This window comes from Hipposideros armiger, unplaced genomic scaffold (assembly GCF_001890085.2).
Source record: "Hipposideros armiger isolate ML-2016 unplaced genomic scaffold, ASM189008v1 scaffold_296, whole genome shotgun sequence".
In the NCBI taxonomy this organism is placed as follows: domain Eukaryota; kingdom Metazoa; phylum Chordata; class Mammalia; order Chiroptera; family Hipposideridae; genus Hipposideros; species Hipposideros armiger.
Window position 1 is genome coordinate 819,845 of NW_017731646.1, and position 9,138 is coordinate 828,982.

A 9,138-nucleotide genomic window follows, 5' to 3' on the forward strand; every position below is an offset into this window, starting at 1 on the left:
TGAGTTCTCACTGATTCCTGACAGAAGCTCTGTGTGCTCAATTTCAAGTTACCTCAGCACTCAGGGGTTTAATTTACTCAGCTGAGAGACTTCAAATCTCTAATGGAGCAGCTGGGAATTCTCTTTCTGCGGCTAAAAACAAATATAACCTGAATACAACTAAAGTTACTCATTAGAAACCCCGGCTTTGGGTTCTGTGCCATTTGAGCTCTTCTGTGCCGCACCGGAGCGTTTGTCTCACCAGACACCCCCCAACGCTGTCTGCTCCAATAAAGAAAGACGCCACCACCGTGAAAGAGCTAAGTTACTGATATGGAAACAGATGTTTCTAAAAATACCCTTGGAAATGTATGGACGTGAAACACATGCCACCTCTATTTAGTCATAAAAACAAACAAAAAAATCATATTTTTATCTAGCAACTATTTATTTGCAGATATGTGACTAAGCGCGGCAATCAAGTCATACCTGACTCCAGAGAAAATTAAGACAGATTTAGCTGTCTAACCCACAAAAGAAATGTCTATTTATAATTCAGCCCCACTGACTATGTATATTTCCTGGCAGGATGGCTCCTGAGTAAAGCACCGGCTTTATGTTCCTGATTCCCTTAGAACATGAAGTTCTGGGGCACAGGGAATCTTACCATTCAAAGATGTTTCATTCCTGTCTGGACTGGAACACATAACATGTGCTTTTGGATTACTCTGAGTAACATATTAAAACATGTCTTTCCTATGCGACTTGACCAGATTGAAAAAAAAAAATCAACCTCTTCTCTGAAAAACTAGTATAAAACCAGGTTTAAAAACCACGTGGGGATGTGGGATGATTCTACTCAAATGTGGATATCCCATTGCTAATTTCTTTCTAGTGTAACTGAACGTGCTTCTACAAAACTGTAGGGTGGGTTTTGTGCTTGGCTTGTACTGCCACCTGGTGGTTTCTTGGGTGTACTAACATCAGACAGTTAAGGAATTTCTTGAGGTAACATTCATTTAACAGTCTCTTTGCAGTATCACTGTCATTGACAAGTCCATACTTCCACTAAGATTTTTTAAACGGGGGTGCAGAAGATATTTCACATAATACCTTTGTTAACCAAGTTAAGATGAGCCACTTCTTATTCAAACCCATCATTTATATATGAACACATTAAGCATAATGATTAGTAAATTCATAATGAAAACTCCCTATAAAAAAAAATTAGGCCCAATCACACCCCAAAATAAGAACAAAATAAAATAAAGAGACAAAGTCTCCCTAAACACAGACCTGCCTAGCTTTTAGTTTTAAAAAAATCAACATATAAATATCAAAAAAACAAATTGGAAATTTAGGGGTCAAATAGTACTATTACAAATGAGTAGTGTTACAAAAATATTTTTCATAGAATTCCTTAAGGTATTAATACTTCTTGGTATGTTTTAGAATCTATGTTTCTCTTTTGTGAAATATCTCTTTTTGTGTTTAGTTCCACTGGGTTCTTTCTCAGTGTTCATATGGATTAACATGAATATTTTATCAATATTACTAAGGATTATATTTGTTATAATTATATTTATTATAAGAATTTGGCCAATTGATACATGGAATTTCTCTTTAATTATTAAATTTCTCTTTAATTATTAAAGCCAGAAAAGTTTCAAATTTTGCCAAATCAATATTATCAATTACTTTCTTCCTCCTTTCATTTATTTATTTTTAACACACCTCTTATTTATTATTTTGAAAGGTAATGCTTTCTTACGGTCAAAAAGTAAGTCTCTCTACTGCCTCATCATTCATTGTAACCACTTTCTTGCCATCTTCCAGAAACAGCCATTGATTTTTAAGTGTAGTAAGCCCTTTCTACAATCAAACAAATATTTTTACTTAGCCTTTCTACCATTTGATTTTTCCCCCCGATTTAATTCTTTAAACTACATAGGCCTTGTTTTGCTTTATATCAAGTAAAACTCTCCACTTTCAATATGACAAGTTACTCTTGCGAGCAACATGTATGGGTTAAGCCCTCCCTTTGCTGCTTATTTAGGAGGTTAAAATTTAACATATAATAAGAACTGTTTAGGAGTTATAGCTTCCATTGCATTGATAGGTGAATGCCTGTGCCATTACCATATTGATTTAGTTATAAAGTTTGGCATGTTTTAATATTTAATATTAGCCTATGTTTGTTTAATATTTAGTATTACAGAAGGAGTTAGTCCCTCATCATTACTCTTCTTTTTCTAAATTGTTCTGGCTATTCTCATCAGTTTCTAATTCCAAATGAACTTCAGAATAATTTAGTTAGGTTCCTAAAGAATTTGACCAAGTTGCTTGAAGGGAGAGACTTTGTAAGAATTACTCTAAATTATAAATTATTTGGGGAAGAACTGTGACCTTTGCACAAATGTTATTAGTAGAAAAATCAGGATTAGTGATAGGCCTTTCTGATCTTCTTAAGTCTGGTGGTTTTTCAAGTAACAAATTGATGAAGCATCTCAAAAGGTATTTTGTGTTTGCAATATGCCAGGAGAGATATGCAGAGAAGTACCCCTAATTCAGAAAAACTAAAAATGCTGGATAAAATATTTTAAAATATTGTTCTAAATGCATGACTGATTTGGTTGAAAAACAGAGGAGGTTGTCAGAGCCCACAAATAAAAGATAGTATGAACCCAAAGCAATTTCTGGAGCTGGCATTTGCCTGAAACCTCTACCTAGCCTGGGCGCCTCAGAGCTTTGGATCCAGAGGGCTACATGGGAGTTAGGGGACAAGACAGGGGGCCTGAGCAAAGTGGGAGGTAGGACTAATGACCCATGCATAAAGTGTTTGCCCTGAAAGGTAACATTCTCACAGTAAGACAATGGGGAGAGGGTGTCACCCTACAGAGAAACAGTCGAGATAATAAGCCTACGTGGGTTGTTTTCTTTTTATTGCTAGTTTCAGGTGTACAGAACAATGCAATAGTTATCCTTTTCACCCTTCACACAGAAACAACCCCCCTCCCCAATCTACTGCCCTCCCACCCCCGATATCATACTTATCTATTACAATTCCATTTACTCCATTCCCACACTCTATTCCATGTCCCGTGACTATATGTATATATAATTATATTTGACATACATTATTATTCAACATCAACTTCAGAAATTCAGTGTGGTGGTCAGGCCTCTACACTGACTATGAAGTGGTCTCCCTAACAAGACATGAGTCCATCTGGCCCCCTAAAACATCTTTACAACATTATTGATTATATTCCCCAGACTGTCTTTTCTATCCCTGAGGCCATATTTGAGTTACCAATTTATATTGTCTCGTCCCTTCCCCTTCTCCTTCATCCCCAACCCCTCCCAACTAGCAACCTCAGTCTTTCCTCTGTGTCTCTGAGACTATTTCTGTTTACATTTCTCATTTATTCAGTTTTTTAGATTCCACATATAAGTGAGATCATATGGTATTTGTCTTTCTCTGACTGACTTATTTCACTTAGCATAATGTTCTCTAGTTCCATCCATATTGTTGCAAATGGTACTATTTCCTTCTTCTTTATAGCTGAGTAATACTCCATTGTGTAAATGTACCATAGTTTTTTAATCCAGTCATCTACCGATGGGCATTTCGGTTGTTTCCAAGTCTTAAGCCTACGTGTTTTTATGAAGGATAAAACAGGGAAGAAAAGTTTCCCTTGAAAATGAAGAACCAGCCCTGTGTCATGTAGGATGGGGTACATCCTATCCTATTAGGAGTAGATAGGATGGACTGACAGTGCTCTCAGATTAGTGGTGCCCCAAGAATTATAATACCAAATATAAATCCTTTCTAGAGGAACAGACCCAAATGTTACCACAATTTAACTTCCAAAGAACATATGTTCACAGCTTTAAACAAACACACACACACACACACACACACACACACACACACACACACACACCTATGAGAAAATAGACAGGTGACAGTGAGTTAAAACAGAGTTAACTCTGCCAATTTTTGATCCATAGAATATGAAATGAGTGTGTTTAATATATTTTGAGAAATAAGAGAGGGGACATAACAAAGGAACAAAAGATACCACAAATAACCTGCATCTCTGAAAAACCACCAAAGAGAAATTCTAGAAAAAATAATTTCTAATAATTGACATTAGAAACTCACTTGTTAGGATCTGGTTCAAGATGGCAACATAAGATGCTCTTGACCTCACCTCCTCCCATGATACACCAAATCTACAGCTGCATATGGAACAGTCCATCTGAAAAAAATCCAAAACTACCTAAGTAACTCCTACACTTTGGGAAAATGAGAAAAAACACACATCGAAACAGGTAGGAGAGGCTGAAAAACAATCTCGCCATAAACCCCACCCCTGGTGGACCTAACAGACATTTATAGAACATTCTATCCAAAAGCAGAGAATACACATGCTTCTCAAGCTTACACGGAACATTCTCCATGTTAGATCATATTTTAGGCTACCAAACAAGTCTTAATAAATGTAACAAGGTTGGAATCATATCAAGCATCTTTTCCAACCATAAGATAGGAAACTAGAAATCAATTACAAGAAGAAAACTGAAAACTTCACTAATGTGTGGAGATTAAACAACATACTACTAAATAACCAATGGTCAAAGAAGAAACCAAAAGATAAATCCAAAAAAAAATCTTGAGACAAATGAAAATGGAAATACAACACACCCAAATTTTGGCAACTCAGCAAAAAATGTAGTTCACAGCTATAAATGTCTACATAAGAAATGAGAAAGATCTGAAATAAATATAAAATACAAACATAATAAGATAATATAGTTATGATAAAATATATTTAATCTTTATCCTTGGTTTCTGGCACAGAGCTCCTAAAACCATTGGATTTCCGAAGTGCTGGGGCATCTTTTGTTATTCATGACAAGCCCCTTTCAATAATACCTGAGTTTATGTCAATAAAGTGACTCTTGGTGGGCCCCGTTGGTAGCTTCAAGATGGGTCTGCTTGTCAGGGAAAGCAACCACGTGATTAGAGAGTTGGAACTTTCAGCTCTACCCATCCTCTCCCTCCATCTCTGGGGAGGTGAGAGATGCTAGAGATTTTGTTCAATCACCAACAGCCAGTGATTTAATCACTTGTGCCTGTATAACGAAACGTCCATAAAAACTTGTAAACATTAAGTAACATTCAGGTGGCTTCTGGGCTGGTTAACACATCCAACTGCTGGGCGGGTGGCGTGCCCAGAAAAGGCACAGAATCTCTGTGGCCCATGCCCACCTCATATCTTGCCCTATGCATCTCTTCCATCTGATTGTTCCTGAGTTGTACCCTCTATAGTAAACTGCATAATAAATAAAATGTTTTCCTGAGTTTTGTATTCATAAGTCATTCAAGTGAATTATCAAACCTGAGATTGGGGAAAGGATCATGGGAACCCCCAAATTTGTAGTCAGCTGTGTAGAAGTGTGGGTAGCTACCCTTTGTAGCTGGCTACTGAAATGGAGGCAGACTTGTGGGACTGAGCCCTTCACTGTGGGGTCTGATGATCACTCCAGAAATTAGTGTCAGAACTGAATTGTTAGACACCCAGTTCATGTGAGAGAATCAGAGAGTTGGTTGGTGCGAGGAAAAAAATAACAATAATGAACAACTGTCTGCCTACAACTTAAAAAACATGATGGAAATGGACACGTTCTTAGGAAAGATGACTCACCAAAACTAACTAAAGAAGAAAAAGCCTGAATGAAAGACATGGAATCAGTAGTTTAAAATCTCCCCACAAAGAAAATACTGGACCCAGATCGTTTTAAAAGTGAGGTTTATTTTAAAAGTAAAAAGAAAAAATCTGACATTATATTAAATTTTTCAGAGATGAGAAATAGAGGAAAAGTTCTCCAACTAATTTCACAAAGCCAGTACAGGCAGACACCACAGACCATTTGCCTGATTGATGTTTTCCCGTAAAATACCTCTTGTATTTAACATCCAACATCATACAACATATATATCGCTCAAAATAACCTTTCAACTGGTATTTCAACAGGAAAATTATGTTTAGGTCCCCAAAACTCACTACAACATTTTTACCAATAACAACAACCAGAAAACAAACAAACAAAAAACAGGTGTGGGGAATGCCTTGAGTTACATTGGAAACACAATTAGTAAAACGTCCCCATTATGTGTCAGCAAATCAAACAGCATACTGAATATCAGTGAAGGGGATTTTCCACACATGTTACTGGTGATAAAAGAAGCATTAAAGTATCACCCACAGTGTGAATCATTTGCTGACACATTTCCACAGTGCCTTTCACATTTCGTATTGCCCATTTTTTCCCTAGTTTTGTAGAATGAGAACCAAAAACATTGAGAAAGTGTTAAAGAACTTGGTGGAGAAGGAAGCAAAGCCCGTAGAAAAGAAATAACAATGAAAAAGAATATGTTACTGCTAAAAAAGCAACCATTTGTTAACAACTATATTGTTTGGTGATCAGGAAGCAAAGTTATGAACGTTTACAGCCTAAAGTGATAGTTTGTTATTTAATAGAGGTTTGTTTGCTATAATTTAGTTACATTTTATGAAATTGGTTTGGGTTAACAAGTAACCCATTGTAATTTTACCATTTAAAATAAAGGAAAATAGGCTCCCAGTTAATGTTTTTGCATAGAATATCCAATTTTCCTAAATAAACTACTAGTGTTAAGTAGGTATCTTTATAATTTTAACATTGAAACTATCAAAGACGATATGATAACCACAGTCCCATCTCATCCATAAGCATAAGTGCAATAATTCCAAACAAAAAATATTTTTCAATGACAAGTTTGGTTTATTCCAGAAATGTAAGATTGGTTCAACACTAGAAAATGTATTAATGCAATCATCTCCTTAATAAAGTACAAGAAAAGCCCTATGCTTATTGCAATAGGGGCAGAAAAGACATTTAATAAAAGTCAACATAGATTTATGATAACAAAAAAAAAAAACTAGACATATAAATAGAAGGAAACTTACCTAACCCAATAAATAAACAATAGGAAAGGCAAAAGAATACCATTCACATCATACACACATACTGAAACTTTGAGAGCATTCGTTTAAAACCATGAATACGACAAGGCTGTCTACCATTATCACTCTATTCAACACTGTTCTAAAGGTCCTAGCCAGGGCACTCTCATACATACAGACACAGTAAGAGGTGTAAGCAATAGAAAGGAAGAAATAAAGCATTTACAGATGATATGATTGTTTAGTGAGAAAACCTTCCCAACTCTGCAAATTATAAAAACTATTCAAGTTATTTAATATCAGTTGGACATTAAATTGGGTCCCTGGCACGCACCAAAAACAAAAGTCAACCCCATATGGGTTAAGTACTTAAAATGAAATGTGCATAGCTTATCTACAAAATCTTACATGTAGGGGCCGGCTGAGTGGCTCAGTTGGTTAAAAGCTCGCTCAAGAGTTTGAGCTCTGAGCAACAGCGGTTCGAGTCCCGGCCTGAGCTGAGCAGCCGCTGAGCTGCCAACAGGTGGCAGGATGGCTCAGCTAAAAAAAAAAAAAAAATCTTACATGTGGTCCTACTGACGATATTAGAGTGGAACAAGAAGTCGAATAAGAAAACAGCTCACCTCTCACTCTCCACCCTTTACAGAGTATATTAGTTTTCTCCTGCTGCCATAATAAATTAATGCAAATTTAGTGGTTTACGATTACAGAAGTGTATTATCACAGCTCTGTAGGTGTGAAGTCTGCCATGAGTCTGCTGGACTAAAATCAAGACATCAAAGGGGCTGTGTTCTTTTCTGGAGACTCTAGGGGGAAATCTGCTACCCTGCTCATTCAGGTTGATGGCATATGTAAAAATGAAATCCCTGTTTCCTTGTTGCCTATCAGCTGAGGGACATTCCCAGCTTCAAGACGAGCCTGCCGATACGCAAAGATCTTCCTCCATCTTTAAAGTTAGCAAGAAAGAGTGGGCTCTTCTCCTGTCTTCTCTTCTGTCACTCTTCGAAGTCTCCTGACTTCCTTTCCGATTTTTATCTCCTCATATCAAGGTCCCTAACATTAATCACATCTCCAATGCATCTTTTACTATGTAATGAAACATATTTATAGGTTCCAGGGATTAGGATGTGGACATCTTTGGGAGACCATCAATCTGCCTACCACACAGGGAAACACGTTTGCACTAATACAGTGTGTAGCTTGTACGTAATGTGGTAGTCCCAGCCTGCAAGAGTGGAGGGGAGACTAGATAGAAGATAGCCCCTTTTTTCGCGCGTCCTTTCTGCTTGCCTTCGCTTAATTATTGGGTTTTCCTTACCAAGATGTGTGAAGTTGAAGCAGAATAGGAAAACTGAAGAATTTAGAATTGATTTCCTGACACCAACACTAATCCAATAATTGGAACAAATGCTACCCTTCTATTTACTCCTGAATCACTCAGACTTTAGGAAAGCTATATAAAGGGGAGAATAGAAAAGAGTAAGGTGGGAACAAAAATGTCAAACCATTTAAAGAAAAACAGCAGCATATGTCCGCCTTCAAGAACTCAATCTAAGAAGTTTCCATACCTGGGTGGCAGTGAATGAGAGGAAAAATCTAAATCATTTAGAGTCATTTATTGGATGTCACTATGTACTGCACAGTGCTAGATGATGCCACAAATTTTTCTTAATTTTTAAAACTAACCTATGTGGTTCATGGGTGTAGCTATTGTGCTGTAAAAGGGGGAACTTGGGCTCAGAGAGGTGGTCATTTACCTATGGGAACAAGTGTCAGAGACGGATTTAAACCTAGGTCTGCTGGCTGCTCCAGCCTAAGGAAATGTCCTCTCCCTGATCTTCCCTAGCAAAAAGACAAAATTAATGTTTGCTATAACCCCCACACTGTACCATTCAGTGTCTTTAAATGACACTCTTGGGGGTGTCGTCCTCCTTCCCCAAACTCTCTCTCCCATAGATGTTAAAGCGACTTCCTAATGAAGATCTTAGTGTTATTTACCTTCTTGTGATCATTATACAATTAATTCTTCTATATGGACATTGTGCCTATTGTCCCCAAGTTGATGTTATTATTATTCAGGCTAGCCCTTGTGTGCTGACCACTAGACTATAAGCTTTAATTTTCTTTTTCTTATTTCCTCTCT